Genomic DNA, 21,655 nt, shown 5'->3' with positions numbered 1-21,655 from the left:
CTTCACATGTGGTTTTAAGTTTCTAGATACTTTGCTTGTACCTCTGGTCTAGAATATGTTGCTGTACCACCTCAGAAATTTAGTGTCAGAGTTAATGAATAAACATTAACATCATCGACTTGCATTAACAGTCATTGTTTACAAGCAGGTATATGCTGGCTCCCGTCTGTGTATGGTCAGCGATATAAGTCAGTAACCTATAGTTGTACCTGATCACACTTGGGCTGGGATCATCTGTATCCTTTGGAATGGATTAGATCAAGTTAAAGGTACTTTTATAAAGTTCTAGTAAATTCAGTCTCGGTTTTAAATGAGTTTTTGCGAAACAATTGTATTGATAATGTTGTAGCAAAACTACAATAAACAACAAAACCACTTTGTTTTATGGAGGCACAACCGGCTAATGTGTGGGGCTAACATTTGCAAACTTTTTGTTGGACTCATTGTTGTCGTTATAGACTTGATGACTTGATATTTGGTTTTGGTGTTTTCTTAATGGTTTGATGTATTTAGCCCTTCTTATTTCCTTGTGTTGAATTTTGATTCATATCTGTTGTTTACACTTTGAGTTTATTAGTTATTAGTTCTTTTGTAGCTTATTTCCTTGTGTGGCTCTCTCTAGCTATCTTCCCTCCTCTATGACTGCCTGCCCTTGCCCTGTGTTTCACCTGTGTTTGTTGATCCCTACCTTTAGTCTCTGTGCTCCCCAGTCTTCATTGTAAGTTCCTCTGTTTACTTCTGTTCAGTTTGCACATTTAGTTCCAGAGTAGCTCATACTTGGTTTTCATGTTTCTTAAAGTTTTAACTGCCTGAGTGTTTTTGTGTTTTGGATATCTGAGTTCTTATGGCCTGTTTACCTGCCACAAAATTCTGTTTCCAAATATCCTGTTGAACCTACCGACCTTGTCTGCACTTAAGATCCCAAAAAAGAAAGATGCGTAACAGGTAAGGGCCAGTTTAGCAACATCAGGCTGGAGAATTGTGACTGGTTGGATGAAGTAACAAATTTGAGGTCCCCTGTACTTTGGTGCAATACAATCTTAAAATTAGAAACCATGACACTATCTTACATGATATTCATGGAATATAGTCTGCTGTTGAAGTTGGTCTGTATGACGCTGAATGCAGTGATGTTTAATTCAGATTAAATGCATGTAATTGACTTCACTCCATTTGCTATTTCCCCCCCAATGTCACTTGTTTGACAACATAAACTAGAGAAGAAATGCTGTGGTAAGAAGCTGGAACATGGAGACACTGCAGTCATCTGAAAGTGGCTTGTTTGCACACTCTTCCTTATTCTTTTGGGAACCATTGAAACACAATGAAAGCCATTTGCCCTGTATTGACTCCCAGGTTCAGCTCAATAGCTTTGGATGATGACAGTGCACACTGAATGGTCCTCTATTGCCCTTTCGGATCCCCAGGGAAGAGGCTTTGTGCCTGACATAACAACATATTAGGCTTTTTTATGGTATTGATTTGCAAACACACTTTACTTTGACACACACATATAGCATCTCAAACAAACCAAGAAACACTGGAAAGCTTCTGACAAGCAAAATATCTCTGTTTTTGTTTCATTATGAATACCTATATGATCTATACGCATGACAGGTCAAGTAACTCTTTCCAAAAGGAAGCTCTGACAGCTCTCCGTGGCCCAAACCATCTGTTTAAGTCCCTCATCACTGTCTTACTACAACTTCAACTTTAGTGAACTTGTATTGCATAACACATTTTTTCACGAACTAATATTAAAGGCATTTTGCAACCAGTGCGAGATATTTGACAGGCCTTCATGGTTTGTTCCTCTGAAGTGACAAAAGCAGAAATAACCCAAAGCATCACTCAAAGATCTTTCTGTGTTTTAGTCTCTCAATCTCTCTTTTCTCCTCCTTCATTCCTTAAAATACACACAATACTCTAAATGGACTCAAAGACAACAACATAAATAGTCATGAAATGCAAAACTTTGTTTGTACTATAATCCACTGATGGTTTGGTAGTAAATCCCCCTCAGGTCATTAAAAATGGAGAGCTCTTCTGTTCGTTGCTGTTATGTATGAAATATTAAGATTAGAAGAAGGTTTCACTGGCCTTCCACAAGTCAGTGTTTGTGTGTATTTATTACAGCTGTGAACCTCTACTTAGGCTGTTTTGATATAAATCTGATGAAGTAATGGGAGAGTCAATAGATAAAACAAATTGCATGTCTAAATAAAGCAACTATTCAATATGCGTGCAGTGTTGTACCTGGTCAACAGTGTGCTCTTCTTTTACATGTTATTGAACTCCTTGATTCTCTTTTGCTTATGGAAGGTGGATAAAATAGAAACAATAATAATTAATATCAGGTATTTAATTGATACCATTGATAGCCAGTCATAGATTACAGGCAGGTTATCTTCCCATTACTGACATGCACCTGAATTATGTAATACAGTACATTCGCTTCCAAAAGATATGGAAATTGACTAAATAGATATGCTTCATGATGTCATTGTGTTATTTGTAGAATTACAAACAGTATCAAGAAGCAGGGATTGAAGCTCTTTGTCACTGCGTTGGGTTTTAGTCAATACGTGTTCAGAGAGCCTGGGTAGGAGATCAATGTGGATATTAACTTTAGTGGCTAAACCCAAAATGGCTCCCTAGCGTGTAAACCAGTCAAGATTTGTTGCTCAGGCTGTTTGTCTCATGTCATGTTATGTCATGTCATGACCGGTCATGGCCTTGTTGGCTCAGTGTTCGGTAATTAGCTGTTACAGGAATCGTAGTTTGTGGGTACAGAGCCGTTCTGGGTCATAAAGCAAATAACTGCTGAAAAGGAATGATTGGTTTGATGGTTGCAGTCTGTTAAATTATGTTAAAGGCTAAAGTTACGATCAGTCAGCTTTTTAATGGGACTGTCAAATGTACTAGAACTTTCCCTATAGCCATAGCTATTTAGCCAGCACAGTTATGCAGAGGGGTGTTATGTCCATGTGCCTGCTGAGAACGGCATGCTCTTGCAGTAATGTGAACAGCTAGAGTGGAGACTATCAGTGTTATGCTGAGTTCTGCCTGAATGCCAGGGATGGTAAAGACTTAACGGATGTTTTGAAAGTCGACAGACGTTGCCGTGGTGTGATTTTCCCTGGGACTGCTGATGGCCAGTCAGACTAGTATGTGAGTGAGTGAGAAGTGGGAGATCAATTATCTTATGTGTCAAAAAAATTCTGATCATTATTACATTTTACGAAATAATTTCCCAATGCCAGGCTGCTTAGTTATTGGAAAACAATGAATTTAATTTGTGCAAAAAGGCTGTTCACAGTAGCAAACAATGACTGTACAGCTGAGGTGTGTAAAATGAGGTATGACTAATGACGACCAAATAGGGGTCACACTGAGTTCACTTGTGAAGAGAGATACACATTGTGATGTTGGACAGTGTTTACCAGTAGCGGTGGTACAACGTTTCTGTGTTGGCTAACTGGGATTTGTCTGGTGGGCCAGTTGAGGTCCACACAAGGGCGTGCTGTGTGAGCTAACTGGCCAATCACATCCAAGTTGATTAATGTGCTTTAACCTTCTTGAGTAATACAAATATAGCAAGCAGCAGTGAGTATATGTGATCGAAACCACATAACATGTTGTTGTACAGTGATAAGGTTCTTGTTGTGGAGATGAAATGAATCACTTTCTTTAAAGTTCTATTGAAAACTACAGAAGAAATACATCTACTGGTGCCATCACTTCTGATGAGTCATTTGTTCCTTTTGAAATATGCAATATGTTGTGTTTTTCCCCCGTTCGGCGTCTGCATCATAGGCACGCTCTGTGTTTGCACTTGTGTCTCGCTTTGACATTCTGCCCTGCTGCCTGTGTACGGTGACTGAGCTTGTATATCTTGAATGAAGTGAGCTTAGCACAGCTGTCCTTGTCATGCATCATTCCTCTGGTCACATCCTGCCTACTTTATCCATCTGCTCGAGGCCTGTGTGTGCGTGTGTGTCTTTGTGTGTGTGCGTGCATATGTAAAAGCTTGCATTTCTAATCCCTCACCCTTCTACATCAGACCAGGTTTTCTCTGTCACATCAGCAATACCCAGAGGAAAAGGCTGAAGTTGCATGTGTGTGTCTGTGTTTATGTGTCACTGATGGTTGTGTCTGAGTTTGATGGACTGTCTTTGAAAGAGAGTGACAGTATGAACATTAGGAAACCGAGTTAAGAGCTGAGTAAACTGAATAGACCAACATGGTATCAAGCTTAATGCACTCTAAGATTTCTCATAATATTCATTTTACCAAAAGTCAAACCTCCACCAGACAGCTGGAAAACGGGGACAAGTTCAGATGAAAAAAGCTGTTAAAAGAGTAAAAGTGGCTGAAGCAAGAAACTGTTATCGCTGCTCTGCAATATTAAAAACCACTGAATGTGCACTAAAGAAAAGAGAAGTGTAGTACAAGTTAAATGCCTAAGTCTGGGTTTCTGCTGGCTTTGATAAGTGGGTCTTATGGTGGTTTGAAACGCAGTAAAACAACATTAATTGTGTGAGTGAAAGAGAGACTATAATAATGAAAGCAATAACAACTGGCAGTGTGAAATGGAAGAGAAATCTAATAAAATTAGAGTCTATTAAAGGTGTGAAAGACACCGAATAATTGAATAGACATAGAACCATATTTTTGTGAGAATTTAAACAATTACCACATGCAGCAAGAAGGGCACAAGCAGCTGAATGCATGTGCCAAATGTATCCGCAATATGTGTCATGTAAACAAATGGAATTAATTGGGTTGCATTCATAAAAGGTTTTAGAAAGCAGGAGCAACAGACTCCTATTCCCATGTTACAATATATGTTTTCACACATAATACTCAGACTCACATGCAGAAATCGACAAAAAAGATTGGATCAATTATAATACGAAATATGATTACATTTAATGACACCATGCCGCTGACAGTTTATATATTTCTTCTTTTTTAAACTTTTAGTATTTTACAAAGCAACAGAAACTTTATATACTATCCACTGCATCCTAATTTCATCTCTGTCGATGTTTATTGTCTCAGCACTAAATTTAACACCCAGCAACAGATGACTTTTTATTGTTCGTTGTCTTTCCAGGGTTTGCAGATATTTTTTGCAAAGTAAGTTTTCAGGTTTTATGACTTCCGAGCCTGGTAAAGTGGTAATGTGCATCAGACTGAATAAAATAAAACGCGATCACAAGAGATACTCATTCTTCATATTCCTTACGATTCTCTAATATCCACATCAGTATAGACTGCAGACTGGAGGAGCTGGGGATTTACCTTCCGATGAGTAGATGGCCTGTTCTACCTCCTGAGCCACAGCGCGCCCCATGTTACCTGAGCAGTTGCAAGTTCATTCCTTGGTTCAACCTTTTTCTACTGGCCTATTTGCCTTGCCACATAAATATAATCTCTATAAACAGATTCTACATGTGATTATGACAAATCTATAGATTAGGGACAAGATTTGGGGTCCGGAAGCCTTCTGGTTTCCACTTCCAGTTTGACTAGTCACATTTAACTAGGCTTTGGTTGGCTGCAGGTTCACAGTCCATGCATGTGAGACCAACAAAGGCTAATCACATTGACCGAAATACATCTGGCATCGGCTATTTCATACATCTCCTTTCATATGCAGATAGCTGTAAATAGAGATTAACCAAAATGTCATCTGGATCTAAAACGCCTACAAAACGTAACTATATAAACTATAGTTGATGGGCTGTGAGATTGTATAAAGGACTATTAGAGTTGTTATCGCTCTCTCCTGTTTTGGATATTTGGACCTTTCTACCTGCAATCCCTGATAAAGCTGTATTCACACAATGCTATGCGGACTATTTACAATTACAAACTTGATAACTACTCAGGTGTTTTTAGTACATGGACCTGCATTAGCTTGAAATGGTCTGAGAGGGGCAACATGCAAAAACGTTTTTTAAAAATATCATTGCATAAAAGGTTAATAGCTCCACGTCATTGTGTAAAACGGAGGTGGAAGTCTGCCGAGGGATCCACCAAGATCCTGTGAACAGGGGTTTTGTTTAGTTCCCAACACCAAAAGTGCATCTTCCCACCTTTAAAAGATTAACTACAGAAGGCAGAGTTTGCAGTCTCACATTGCACTGGTGTCGTTAAAATTGAATGTGTTGAGACAGGGTGGTTGCACATTCAGGTTTAATTTAGCAATCGGCTTTACAAACAATAAAGTTAAACATAGTTTTCTTTTTATATGTATTTTTGTTGCTTATGAATACAATACAATGTATCCGTGGACTTTGCAGGACCACATCAGCAGTAGTTTGTCCTCCAGAACATGCTGTCTAAGAAAAAAAGAAAAAAGACAAGATCCCTCTGCTCGACTAGATTCTCTTCAGGTTTATATAAAGCTAGAATCTATATTTTGGAGGAAGGATACAGAATATCACATCACCAGAGAGACAGGGTGTGAATCATATATATATATATATATAAAAAAAAAACAGTTTTTCTGTGGCATGGACAGTTTTCATTCTGCTTGATGTGCATGTCATCCTTCTCCCACCACATCCTTCCTTTGCTTTCTCTTTTTCCTGGCCTGCTCTCTAAGGCCATACACTGACGTCACAAAACACAGACAGACACACACATCTGGACCCTTCCAATTTTATACGCCTATGCAACAAACACACACACACACACACACACACACATACACACACACACAAGGTTTCACTTGGTCCCATTGTTCCCTGTGGCCTGTGATGCAACTGACATACTGTCTCATTTGATCAGTGTGAAGCCATTGTCTGACATCTTTATTGGAGATGGGGGCTTCAGGGCGGAAGGTTGAGGGATACAATATATGAGCAGAAGTAGAAGGGAGAGAGAGATGGGGGGGGGGGGGGGGAGAGATGAGGGGTGGTATTGACCAAAAGTGACCTCAAAAGTCTTGGAGATTTCTCAATGAAGGAGGGAAGCTGAGAGAATGACTGAGGGGAGGGACGGTGAGTAATAAAACCCAATCCAACCGGACGTATTTTTCCCCTCAAAGGCATTTGATGGTCACGTGTGCAGCTGTGATATACACACAGTCAAATCCACAGGCACACTTTTGCCTTGCCAAGCTTCATTGGTTTGATAGTGTTATTTCCCTCCAATGGCCTGCAGCTGGGAGGTCACAAAAGATGAGACATGGCTTTAAGCTGTTCCAAAACCCAGTTACACGTACACACCTCCCAAGGCCTGTAGCTGAGTGTGTCTGCAGTGCACGTGGTGTTTGTGTGAGTGCGGTGCAGTCTGTGCGTGTGTGCGATATTTGTGTGGGACACTATGGCCAATGTACTGGAAAGGATGTCAAGAACACTTGGCTATGATGTGTTACCACGTTGACCAGAGCCCAGCTGTGGTGGGGATTTAACTGGTTGTCATCATGTTAATTAGTGTTGTCATTATAATTTAAGTCTCCATGACTGTGGCCACAGAATTCATAACAGGCCCGCAGTCTTCTGGACACATCTGGAACCCCTGATTGCCTCACAATTAGAATAAATAAAGGTAACACTGTCATCTGACATTAATGGCCAATATGAATAATATCTGGTGTTGTGAGATATGAGGTGAAATTAGCGTACCGTATCACATGTGTGCACATATGTGGTTCAGGTGAGTCTTGATGTATTTGTGTATGAACCAGACACGTCCTCCGCTACTTTGGTGGGAAGGGAGTCTGAATTAGATGTGAAGGCCAGAAAAACTCATATCAGCACTTCAAACAGCCTCCTGCATGTGTTTGTGTGAGTTTGGGGGATGGTGGCGACATGTTTACTACTTTTTTCAAAGTGTATTTTGAGTGGCCTCCATTTTGTTTTCAATGTCCTTACTGCTTTGAAGTCCCTCCCACAGCACACTGCTGCTGGTGGTATTGTCTGAATCAAGTCTGTCAAATACTTTGTATTCAGACAGGTGACCAATCGACCTCTGTGAGGGTTTCAAGTTATTTGTGTTCCAGGTACAACTTTGTACTTTACACCAAGGAGGTTGTCTTTTCTCCCCTGTCCGTTCATTTGTGACACAATAACTACCAAATTGATTTCCACAAAACTTGGTGGAAGGATAGGACACAGGCCAAGAAGGGACCCATTACATTTTGGTGCAGATCTGGATAAAGAGCCTGATCCAGGAATTTTATTTCACTTTCTTTAACATTGCAGTCGTTTTTTTTACATTTTCACCAATTTCAAGGGAAATAATGAGGGAACTAAAATAGGCATATTTAGAGGACTGGCATCTATACTGTGCAACTTGTTGCAGATCCATAAAAAATAAGGATGTAGGATTTACATTGAGTTTCAGAAGTGGAATGTTTGGCCTTGGCAGATGTATGTGCTGTTCTAGTTTTCCGCATGTTTCACTGGTCACTGATATTTTTATTTTTTGGGGTGTGACAGAACAGGTTAGAAGAGCATATATTTCTTTATCACCAAAATCTGATAGATATTATGTGCAGAAATAAAATAAAGAGTATATGATCCTCTTTATCCTACTGCATTTATAAATTCAACGCCATTTTCATTTTATCGGTTAGCCTACTGCAGTGGACATTCCTGAGCACTAGTTATATCCTCATGTAATATACACAACATAACATTATCTTTTGATGAACGGTGCTCTCATCTACACCCATCAATGTTTTACACTCTGGGCTTGATCGAACCTGCTCGCTTCTCTCCTGACCGTGGCCAATTTTGGGAGCAACTTTATATCCAAAAGTACCAACGCATAATCCTTGAACTTGTCTCCAATGCTGTAAACAAGCCTGTCAATCAGCATATCCTGGGATGACCCGCTCTTCAGCTTTCAGCACTCAGGGATACGCCTTTGAAAATGATGCCCTCAGTTGCCTTCATCAAAGTTTCCTCTCTGATGCCATAAATCGTACTTTACTACCCCCTCACCGTCACTACTTTTCTCATTTGTAGTTAGTATAACATTTAATTCACACTTATCTTCTATCAAACAAATTGTGCCTTTTCTCATTAGTGTTCTCGCAGTGTTCTCATTAGACATCATTTGTATTTCCCCAAAACAGCTTGGGTCAAGTATATTCAGCGATGGTGACAGTGGATCTGTGGAGTGATTCTGTTGAGCAACTCAAAAGTGACATGAGGTCACAGACGATGTGGATGTGAATCAGTAAGAAATTATTGGTATTACCATGCAAACCAATGCTGCTTTTTCATCCATTATTTTAACAGGACTTATTTCTTTTGAAGTAAAATTGCTTTATTTTCTCATCCATACTGTATATAAATTAGCATTTTTGAGAAGCCAGTTGCAATAGCATTATTTGGAAGAAATCACAATCATAAGTGATATACAATGCAACAAATATAATACAATAAAACAAAATAACTAAAATATATTTTTTAAATCATTTTATTTCATTATTATTCATCATTTCCTTGCAGTACCACTTATCATTAGGAGGCTCACTGTCTGCATGCAAAATTAAAAAAACATGTTACTCTCCAAAATCCCTGAAGAATTTCAGCACATACCCGTCTGTTCACCTAGTTTAGCGCCAGACATTTTAGCTGTTATGTGCAAGGTCTTGAGGCTGCAGATGAAATTAGCTGTCATGCTACAGTGGGCAGGTAAATAACTTCAGGACATCATGTCACACATGCAGGACCCAAGAGAAGAAAAGGGAGATTTCTTTAATTCCTCCACCAAGGGGTCGATGGTCCATTCACCCGTTTAATGAGGTCTGTTAGCCAAATGAGCAGTCCTTCAAGTGTAAGTGTATATGTGTGTAAAAGTGCAAGAGGGATCCAGAGGAAAGGGCTCACACAAGTTAAGTGCATGCCAATTTTTTAGCGTGCATGCGCACATGCTTGCCATTTCCTTGCCTTCCATCACTCCCGGCCTGCACAGCTACTCGCTCACAATCACTCATGGAAAGCAGTCTGCCTTACATATGTTACACTCATGAATATACAGTAAATGTTAACTTGTTAAATCGAACTAAACATCTGCAGCTATTCTCCAGGATAGACGGAGACATCATTAGTCACAGCACTCTGCCGGATGTCGGCTCTCATGTGGAGCTATTAGTTCTAATCAGGTAGATGCAGTCAGACATTCTTCAGAAAATATGCCCATTCAGTTTTTACAAGAGTTTGCATATCATATGAATTTTTCTGCAGCTCCTCTGTTTGCATAGTGAAGTGAGTAGACCTGTTTTACACAGGAGCTAATAGTTCCCTGCTGCAGGCTGGATCCTGTGCTTTTGGAAAGCGTCCCACTGTAGTTCTGCAGAGTCTGTGTTGACTTATAAGAGCCCACTGCTGCTTTAATCCCTGACAGGATTTTGAAAAGGGCAAGTTGAATTTGGTTTTAATTAACGTGGACCAACAGGTAGAACAGACAGCATTACTAATAAAGCAAAACATTTGTACGTGTGAATAATTGAGAGGATAAGAAATCAAATGAAAGGGAAATTTCATTTTATGTCAAGTTGACCTTTACAGATGAATAATTCAACAAACAAAGTAGAAAATGACAAACATACTACAAAAAACATATTTATCTTAGAATGATAACTCTTAATGTTTTTCGAGCTTAAAATAGTCCGAAATTGATTAAATAACTGGCACTGAATTGAGTCGTTAAGCAGCTTTTTAAATGGCTGGAGCTTTCACACATATCAGAGGCAGCAGGGTGATACAATAGTCTGCTGAGCAAGGCAGAACAAATCTTTAACTGGAAACAGACATGGAGCCACTTTGGAAATCATTATATATGGAATATGTCAAATGCTTACATTTTGCCTATTCATCATGTTCGAACTTCATTGTCAGGGACATTTTCTGTGACGTGGTCCTTGAATATTGTAACTCTTTGCAGATCTTTTCAACTTCATGATTCACACTTATTGAGTTTTGGATTGCTAACTGTTGTCTACTCCGCTGCTGCCAAAGACGGGGCCTCCTGTTAATCTGAGTGGAGTCGCTCTGAAAATGTCTGATCTGGTATTGACTTAAGATGATGAACCTAATGTCACTTGGCTCGGGCCTCAGCTCTCAGTCCACTGCCTTCTGTTTCAACTTTCTAATCGTACAAATGGCGATGGAAGATGCTCGCTGATTGATGCCAATAACATACTGTACTTCACCACCACTCAGTTTGTACATACTACGCAGCTTAAAATAGCACATGGCGTAAAACCAGCAGAATCTGTGGTTTGGCAAATGGAATCAAACTGTGCAACATTTTACAGGATTCATTTCGCTTTTTTAAACAAGAATGACAAATTTCACATGTTCTAACATTTCAAAAGAAAAAAAATGCTCACAAATGCTTTCGTCGGTACCATCCAGGTCAAACAGCTGTCAGATTAAAAATGATGCAGAATATTTGGATAGTCTCGGAATATTATAATTGGTTTATCGGGGTGATGGCGCCGCAGTGTACGAGGCCTTATTCAAAGAGTTATTTTTGGATGCTTTGCCATCCTGACTGACATTAATTAGGGGAAGACGTCATCCTCCATTAAAATGTCAGCACACAACAGCACTAACTCTTAATGTTTGTTAGTCAGTGTGTGTTTGAGACGTTTGGAAAGCGGGCGGGGGGGCATACATTAAAATAATCACCATACATTGTGTGTGAGTGCACCTATGCATTGACGTAAATGCTTCCTGCCTCGTGTTGGTGTCTGCCCCTCGTCTTTGTTTAGTGCGTGTGCAGCTGTGTGTGTTTGTGCGAGCGTTCTGTTGAGGTAAGCAGTTTGTTGTGAGACACCAGCAGAGATGCTCACACCTACACCAAGTCCTAATGAGGATTTTACTAAACCCACAGAGTCTACTATATAACAATACTAGCCTCCATGGAAAGCCTGACACTGCAACAACTTCCCGTGTGTCTGCCTCTGTGTGTGTGTGTGTGTGTGTGTGTGTGTGTGTGTGTGTGTGAAGCAAGAGTTATTGACACTTAAAGGCAAAGAAGACTGGAGACAGAAAACTAAAAGGAGGATGGAGTGTAAGATAGGAGGGGATTAGAGGGGATGGAGAGGGAGAAGAAGTGAGACTGGTCGAAGAGTAGATGCTAGATGGAGCAAGGTTTATTAATATCCATTTGGTTGTGTGTGGGTGTGTGGGTGTGTGTGTCTGTGTGTTGCAGGGGGGGTGTACTGCGCAGGGTCCGCTAATGCTTCTCTTGGCATTGACACAGTTTGGCACCCTGTCTGAAAAAGAGTCAGAAAGTGCTCTGAGTAACCCTGAAACACCAAGCAAACGCCCCAGACCGAGAGAGAGAGAGAGACCGACTTTCCCTTTGAATGTTTTTCTACCGAAACATTCCGTCATAACAAAATCAAACACAGACACAATCCAATCATTTTAACCACACTTCACTGACACAGTTAAACATAGAAAGACAAATCATCGGTATAAAGATGCTTATGGTCGAGGAAGACGGAAACGAATACGGTTTGTCTTGTGAGTGAAGGCTCCAATTGGATCTACACTGACCAGTAATGGCAGGGACTGAGCCAGAGGCATGGTGAAGTTAAAGACTGTGATTTGTATGCGGGGAGAAGAGCATCTGGTCAGCCAATTACCATCTAATGGCTGCTCTTCATCCAGTGTTAACAGTCTTCTTATCTGCACCCTGTCTGAGCAGCACACGCACACACACACACTATTTTTTATTTTTGTAGATGCTTACCCTTACCATGACCGCTGCTTGCCTAATATTAACCTTTTATTTACCTAATACTCAATACAATTCATATCCTTGCGGGTAACTGTGTCTTCTCATGTTCTGTAATGTAATAGAATATCCATTAATGTGTACTTTTATTGGACAGTTAAGTTTTAAATCTTGAAAACCAACCTTAAAACATGTCTTCACCCTAAAATTGAATGATTTATGTTGCGGGCCCTTTTGTTCCCATATGGACGATAAGTTCCCGTAATGTGACATGATTTAGGTCCCCACAAGGAAGTAATACTTGGACCCCACCCTGCCAAACAAACACACACACACACACACACACACACACACACACACACACACACACAGAGGATTAGCCTATGCTGACCATGTAGAATGTACTGACCAATGTACACATTCATTTCCCACAATCCCTAAATGCAATTTTTATAATATTCATATCATAATAACATATATATAGCATCATTTTTCACTTGATCTACTTTCTTTCTTAACCATGTCCTCACCAAACACTCTCATGCGCCTTCCTCCTTAGCACAATATAGCATTTTGTTATGTAACCGGACAGTTTGAGTCACCCTGCTCCAAAGAAGCTGCCTAAATAAAGACACCACACAGGGGAGGAGTAAGAGGGAGGGATGGAGAGGGAGAAGATTGCTTGCAAACTAATGACTTATTCCTGAAGATCAAACAGAACAGACTAAACAGATAATTCCCAGCCAGCGATACTTAACATTGCATAGCCAGTCTCTTATTCCTCAGCTAATTCACAAGGGGGGTAATTAAAAGAAAAGCTATGAAAAACTCTCTTAACACAGGCACACAAGCTCACTGGCGCTCGCACACGGTCCTGCGTTGTGGGAGGCCTGCCACACGTGGCTTTGATAGCGTGAGTCTTATCCCCTTGGCAGCCTATTGCCTGTGTAAAACGCATTTACAGTGTCAATAAAAACCATTTCTAATCATTTTTGCCGGGCATGTGAATGTGCACTGCCCAAGGTGCTGTGACTAACACATTCCCCTTGTCTTTCCTGCTACATTTCACTTCTTTTTACATACACAAACACACGGATGCATGCGTGAGAGCACAAACACGCAAACCTAAAGATGCACACAACACAATATAGACTCTATAATGTAATGCAGATGCTGTAAAATCCGCCTCTGGATACGAGACTGCTCATTGTGTATGTGCTGTTAATGTGTCTCATGTCTTTGTCAGAGACATGGATAGAGGTCTTTATTGCTGATTTAATCCATGCCAGGCTGATGGGGGTGTAATGGAGGTGGGAAAGCAAAGATAACAGCAGTGAGAGCGAAAAAAAAACATTCCTGTAACGTATTGATATTTTCCCTCTCCACATACACCTACACAAGAGATCTCACACAGCCGACCCACACAGACAAACACATACACACACTTTTTCAGCATGCACGTAGAGAAACACAGAAATGTGCGAGGAAGCCATTTGTGCATCCAGACCTCTGCCACACCTAATACTGTGGAATCGATCACCGCATGGTCTGTGCGCAGGATGAAAATTCAGAGAAGTTCAACCTGCTCTAATCCCGTGAAGTTGATCCCACGCAAGGCTGCTATATGAGTGTGTGTGCATGTGCGTGCTTTCACCTCAGACTGTATTTGTGGTCCAGTAGTGTTTTTTTGTGTCGTTCCACTTGGCGTTGACTGGAGAGGAGGGGGGCGAGCGTCAGTGCCAGTCCCTGTCCTAACGGGGGGTCTTCTGTGTGTGAATCTAAAAGCCAAACAGACCGTCAGCAGGGGTGCTAATGGGCCTCGGTGACAGGTGTGTGTGTGAGTGTAGGTGTTTGTGTGTGTGTGTGTGCATGAGAGAGAGAGAGAGGGGAAAAGACAGGGATGGAGAGAGAAAGAGAGAGAGAGACTCTGTGTGCCATAACCTTTGGAAGGCTGAGAATTGTTCATGGTTAAGTGACCAGTATGCCATGGCACATTTACACACGCCAGTCATTTCCATATTATGTGTTTGCTGCATACACACTCTATACATCTGCATGAGTGTGTGACCTATGCAGCTCACTCATCTCCAAAAGGACCTGTTGGGTATTCATAGTGGATGTTAGAGTAATGTGGTTTTAAATGTGGTGGGGAGAAAAGTGGCTCCCATCAAATTAGCCCTCCGTTCATTCCCACTTAGAGCTGCAATAGCCACGCTTCATCTCCTCGGAAAAGATTGCTTCTCACTGCGCAAACACAGGCTCGGCATTGCTCCATGCAGAGGGGCCAACAATGACCGTACTCACGTTGCTCATGCATATGATTTTCAAGGGAGAGCATCAAATATTAATATGTCCGAAAAAATGTCACAGTGGTGTGCACAGCAGCAGTGATTTGAATATTTGTATAAATCAGCAAGTTACAACTACTGTCACAATTATCCTTAAGATTATTATCGCCCTGACATCATCCAGTGTTGAATTGGTTGTAATCTTTATTTGTGTCGTAGTAAACATCAGGATGATGGATGAGACATAATTATGGACTTTGTGGTTTCTAAGGCAAAACTTATTGCATAATATTCATGAAACAGTGCTGTTTTGTAAACACGTACCATTGCATTAAAACAAGACATCTTATTTTAAGCATAGATTTCTTTCATTCTCCTGGAAATTACGACCTCAGCTCCACGTCTTTCTGTTTTCTGTGTTAGTAGATCTGTTTTTATGCTTTGTTCATATTGAAACTAGCTGCAAAGTCATGCTGGTGTAACTGCCATCTATGTGACAAGGGTGGTTCAACTTTATCTTCAACCCGACGTGATGTCATCTTGCTTCGTTCAATAACCTATAGGTGGACGAGAAAAGTGAAGAAGCCTGTATATGCCATCAAAAGTTGCATCCTGCTGTTTATCTGGAAACTGTAAATATGGAGGTGAAAATCCTCCCTGGCGTGATGACCTTTCCAGAGTTGTTCTGTCCTGCAGTGAAAGGATGGCATGCATGTTGATGTTTAGAGCCTTGCTATTTCTAAATATATACTCTAAGTTTGGTTCATTTAGGTAGTTTCATTTACATTTATGGTTTGATTCCTGAACAACAATTAATGATTACAAGCCGAGAATGTCAACTAATATATATTACTATAAACCAAGCTGAGGTTAATCCACAGATTATTACAAACACGTTCTCACCATTATACCCGATGTATTTTATTCTTGCCTCTGCTGTTTGCTTCTCCTCCCATCCTGTCTTACCCTGTCAAATGATTTCTGAAAAGTATTGAAATCCAAGTCAATACTGGCTCAAACCTCTCAAGCATGTATTCAGACGTACACCTCACTGATGGACCGATGGTTTTCGCCTCAGGCTCACTCTGCCACTACTCTCTCTCCCGGACCAGACAGATATATAACATGTAGATGCAGTTTACTGACACTGCTGGGCACTCAAGAAAATACTCCAGGGATTCCCCCCCCCCAAAAAAAGTGACATCACCATGAAAATGAACACCTAATGTTAAATGTGGTTGTGGTAAATGCTTTATAAATTTCACGAGGTACCTATAGTCTATATTTCCACTGTGAAAACTTTATTGAATGCCTCCTCCTGAGGGAGACTGAAACCAATAACTAGTTAAATATGGATCAGTAGAAAGTTTGAGTGAAGGTCTCCACAGACTAAACTAAATTAACAGGCTTTGTGAGGTTACTGAAAGGGCTGAAACGGAATATGTGCTGCTCTATAAAGTATGCATGCAGAGGGAGTAACAATTGCTCACATACCACATCCATTAATATTACACGTAACGGCTCACTCCATATTCAGGGATTTTAGTTAGTGTTAATGTTTTATTGTCATGGGTATTGTCATCAATGGTTTTCTTTGCAGGACACGCTGTAATCAACAATAGCAGAGTTATAACTGCACAACAGCATATTTCGCAATAACACAAAACACCATGGGATCAGTCGCTGTGCTTTTCACAGAGGAGGGAACACTTCACCCTCTGTATTGACTAAAGCCGCGCTGAATGAACTGTAACAGCCTAGTTATTAAAATCAATAGCAATAACTACAATTCCTCAATTTCAGATTGGCTCTTGACTCAATCAATGGATATCAAATTACCCTGCCTCAATAGCGCGTAATCCCCAACACAAAGGGCAAGGTTAGGTCCTGAATATAGATCAGAGTGCAGAGTGCATCCATAATAAAGGGGCTGATGGAGAAAATTACACAACAAATGTAGCTGCACTCTGCAGAAACATGCAGCGCAAGGCCACACAGTCAATAGTCATTTTTTCGCAGAGTGGTTCATTCACACTGACAAGTGCATTATGTTGAGAAAGGGGGTTTTAACATTGGATAGTTTTGTAAGAATGTACACAATATGGATCAGTTTTCATCTCAATTTAAAGATTTTTCTTTTTGGGTTCATTTTAAGGGGAGATTTTCCACCTTTTTCATATGCATGTTTGTTTGTTTCTCTTGGTTTCCTCAGCTTTCCGTGGCACGGGAGCTGTGTCGCTACTCATCGAGTCGAACATCATGCAGAAATTGAGTTGACAGCCTCCAGGGAAAGCGGCAGGTAAACACTTACACTCATATGTTTGGAGTCATTTTAATGTCATGATGAAATGAGGTGAACAGTGCACACTATTTTAAATGATGCATAAAGAAAACACCAAACTGCTGCAGGGAGGTAAGATGACACATATACTGGGTCTGTAAAGTTGTTTGATGATAGTGTCTTTCACTGCAGTGTGTTGCTAATTGTGATATGGGACCTTGCACAATATGTTGCAAAACACCAAACTCTACATCTTATAAATAGCTTGTGCAAGACGACAACATCAGATTAACAACATACAACTTATTCAAGGAGAAATGTAATGTCCTTGCTGTTTTTTATTGTTTTAGTTACTGATTTCACAGCTTTTTTCATTTCCTTAGCTTCTTTCTGTCGGTGCAGAAACATTTGTAAACATGTCTGATACCGGTCTCCACAATGGGGCTCAGTGTGTTTTGGTATTTCAATACTCAAAACCACCTGTGGTTTATAATCCCTTTGTTTTAAAAACCAAGACAATAAAATCTCCCTGTCTGACCAACACCAACTCCGTGTCAAAACATGTAATCATCAGTAAAATCTATACAGAAAATCGATTGGTTGAACGCAATTGCAAAAGACAATAGGAAAATAAAGGTCATATGTAACTAAGACAATAAAATTTGTTGAATTTAAGTAATTTATTAATTTGTTCGTTCATTCTTAATATGTCATGAATTGAAAACTGAAGAGAAAATGCATCATCTGATTCATATTTGTAGCTAAATTAGGTTGCAGAGCTTTTTATTAAGTTGTCCAGTCTGATTAAAAACCAAACATTAAAAATCTAGTTGCAAACCACTGCTCAGGTCAAAGCCAACAGATCACAGATGTTATCATGTCCTGCACGAAGACATTATGTCATCATATATCCAGCATTACTCAGACGAGGTGAACCAGTTGAATCATAAACTGCCTTATATAACCTACAGTAAAGAGAGCGAGCTCCATCGTGATGACTCAACATCTTCAGGATGTATGTAGTACAAAGATGCATGAAAGCTGATTGATGCTGTATGCATAATGTGCCCTTGTACTGCTGTGCTTCCTATAGTCTCTGGAATTTAAGAGTGAAGAGGAGTAATTAGTTTCTATATTGTCAAATCCTCTTTTTTCCTTGAAAAAAAACAATCCTCCTAAGAAACAGTCCTGGGAGCCTGATACAAACAAGCCATAATACAATAGGAGTCTTTCAGAGAATAGGCAATATTTGAATGAGTCAAGATTAAGATAATGAGTTTCATTTTTAGATTATTGTTGGCTGTAAATCATTTATTCAGCTTCTGGGATGTGGAACTCGGATGTGTGTGTGCTCGTGTGCGTTTGTATGCTTGTGCACACAAGCGCCTTTAGATGCCCTCACCGTCAGGGTGTTTGTAGATAAATGGCCGATTGTTATTGACTTCAATTTAGAAAATGCTGCCCTACACTTTTCTCTCTACGAAAGCTGGGAGGGAAATCCAGAACTGCTCTGCCAAAGGAAAGGAAATGTATTACCGAGGGTCACAAGCTCACTTGAGTTTTGGGGATTTACTGTACCCTCACACAAACACACACACACACACACACACACACACACACACACACACACACACACACACACACACACACACACCCGTACACACATACACACACAGCAGAAAGGCACTTGTCATGGCAAACCCTATGATCTGTGCTGAGAACACACTGCTCATGCCGTCATTGTTGAAATACGGCAGTGACAGAGCGACTTAGTGCGATGACGGCTGACTGAAGGCTGGCCACAGGCAAATATGTCACAGCTAGTTTAGGCTTCACATCACATCCCTATACGTGGCTCAGTTTGGCTTGTATGATTCAGCCAAAGATGTTTGCTGTTAACAAGCACAGGCATACTTGGCAGTGGCCTGCACCTAAATGGATGGAAAGCAAGAAGTTGAGTTTGTGCCTTGACAGTGTCCATAAGCCAAACCTGAACTTAGACCTCGTGGTTCAGGAGGCCGGATGGAGGCTGCCGTGTGGCTGGCTCGGTCATACTGAGATGGAACCAACTGGGTGTTCATACAGAGAATTTAATTACAGTCAAATTCAGAAGCAGAACCACTTCCTCCTCAATCTGATATCAGCGGGAATCAGTGTCTCCCACTGCCCAAATTTGAATCTCCTTAGAAAACAGAGTCACACACACACTGCATCACTTCATGAGACATCAAACATTGACAAAGTCCCTTTTTAGTGCTGCCTGTTGGCACAGTAACTCTGGGCTAACAAAGTCACACGCTGGCAGAATATTAATAATGGCAAGCCAATCACTGAGCTGCATGGGGGAAAGTTATTTGCATATGAGAGGTGAGGGAGTCCATACAACACACTGCCTTCATACATCTTGAGCATAGTGGGGTGTGTATGTATGTGCACGCTTGAGTGTTGGTTTGTCACAAAATAGGGGCTGGCAAAAAAAATTGCCCAGTGAATCATTTGTAAAAGTGGTCTTTTTTTCCTTTTTCTCTTTTTTTGGCCACTGAATTACAGCGGGAGAGAGCCAACGCCACTTTCTTCAAATCAGTACAAATATTTCCAGTGGAGTACACAGGAGTGTTAAATCTTTTATGGCAAGAAAATTTAATTTCCTGGTTCTGCACAGTGGGCCACAGCTCTGGTTCCAGGTTTGTGGCCCAGTGAACCGTCTTTACCCTGGCGGGCGTCTTTGAGCTTTTAAACCAATGTGGCTCACCACAGTTTTAAAATCTGAATGAGCAACACTTCACTCATCCCTTCCCATGGGCTCTGTGTAATACACAGCACTGACGCTAATGAAGAAGATCATGTGTTGTAGCTGTAATCCAGTTGCATTTTCAAGACGGGGTGCGACACATACACACCCAACGCACATACAAATGAGTGTGTGATGAAGGTCATCAGTCAGCAAACAATGACAGCCTTGTATCTAGAAATGCACATGTGAAGTAAAGATAGGCACGTTTTTTATTTTAGCTTCGCAAAATCAATCACGGCAGTAATGGGATACACAAATATAATTAACTGTGTTTGAGCATCCAGACGTGAAAACAAAAATAGATAAATACTGCAACCTGTTGAAGGCTAATTTCCTAGGTGACTTTATTAATTTATTTTCCACAGACACATGCAGCTCTGATTAATAGTGTTTACTGTCATAATCACTGTTATCAGCGTCCCCCGCATCCCTAACATGAACTAATACTTTTTTTAAACAAAGGGATCGTGCAGCAGCAATATATCCCGTCACGTTGATGCTGTTTATTTAACGCAGTGAAACAATCATGTATTGATAAGGACAAAAAAAAGAAAGGATCCTGTCAACTGGGCACATGCTATTATTCTGTGACAACGATGCAATAAGTGGATCTGCTTATCGTAAAAATCTTTACGCTGACTGCTGGTCATCTTATTCATCATCATCATGTGTCTTTCATCAGGTTTCTTTCACCTAATGTGATCAATTGTATTTGCAAAGTGCCAATCACAACATACAGCATGTCTCATATCCCCCTTTGTGAGCAGTGTGGGATCAGGATCTCACCCTATTCACTGGCTTTTGTGTGCAAACTGCTAAACCAACCTGTGTTCTCTGTTGAGGGAAATCAATAAAATCCATTGGGCTGCATTGTTTCTATTAAGAGCTGTTTGTCGGACAAGATGTGACTTGTGGATGATGGATTTATGAAACAAAATGGTCAGCTGATTGTTTGCTTAGGGAAGATTAGACCGATTCATCAATTTGCGTTTCCGAAATTCTTTGTCTGACTTGCACTTTGTCTCTGGAACAAACATCATTGACAGACCTTCGTCTACTTTCAAATATGTCTGCATTTAGTGTAATGGAACTAAACAACTGTGACACGTGTAAAAGACAAATTATGAAGTCACAAAGGTTTTCAAGTAGAATGTTAGGTTTCAAATTTGAAGCAGGATTAATTGAGATTAATTATATTTGTTTCAATGTGAATCATGAATGAATTCTTGTTAATTACATGGAATAAAAAAAAGTATTGTGCCTATATAAATGTAAAACCATTGTTGATCTACACTGGTTTTATAAAATACGCCTGCAGATATGAGATTATGTTAAAAAAACATGACATTTGTGCATGATTGTCCCAGACAGACTGAAAGACTTGGTTCATATGTAATGAACTGTTAACTTTTTCATTCAATGCCTTTATTTCCCATTTTAATACTTGTCCAATACAAAAGTATTTGACACTAAAGTGAAATCTGAAACGTTTTCAATAAATACAGAGTCTGTGGCAGGACCCTCCTAATATAGGGTGTGTTTAGCAGTAAGGCCTGCAAACTGTTAACAGGT

The 21,655-nt window shown here is 40.3% G+C and overlaps 1 long non-coding RNA gene across 2 annotated transcripts in view; it reads left to right on the top strand.

Moving 5' to 3' along the window:
• LOC117762741 overlaps window positions 1–17,813 on the top strand; it is a 64,973-nt gene extending 47,160 nt beyond the window's left edge. For both annotated transcript variants that reach the window (XR_004614058.1, XR_004614059.1), the window contains one exon: window positions 17,221–17,813. This is a non-coding gene — a long non-coding RNA (uncharacterized LOC117762741). The remainder of the gene's footprint in view (window positions 1–17,220) is intronic.
• Window positions 17,814–21,655: the final 3,842 nt, after the last annotated feature.

The sequence above is a fragment of the Hippoglossus hippoglossus genome, chromosome 6 (genome assembly GCF_009819705.1).
Source record: "Hippoglossus hippoglossus isolate fHipHip1 chromosome 6, fHipHip1.pri, whole genome shotgun sequence".
Taxonomy (NCBI): Eukaryota; Metazoa; Chordata; class Actinopteri; order Pleuronectiformes; family Pleuronectidae; genus Hippoglossus; species Hippoglossus hippoglossus.
Note: the sequence above shows the minus strand (reverse complement) of the source record. Positions and strands in the feature narration are given on the sequence as shown.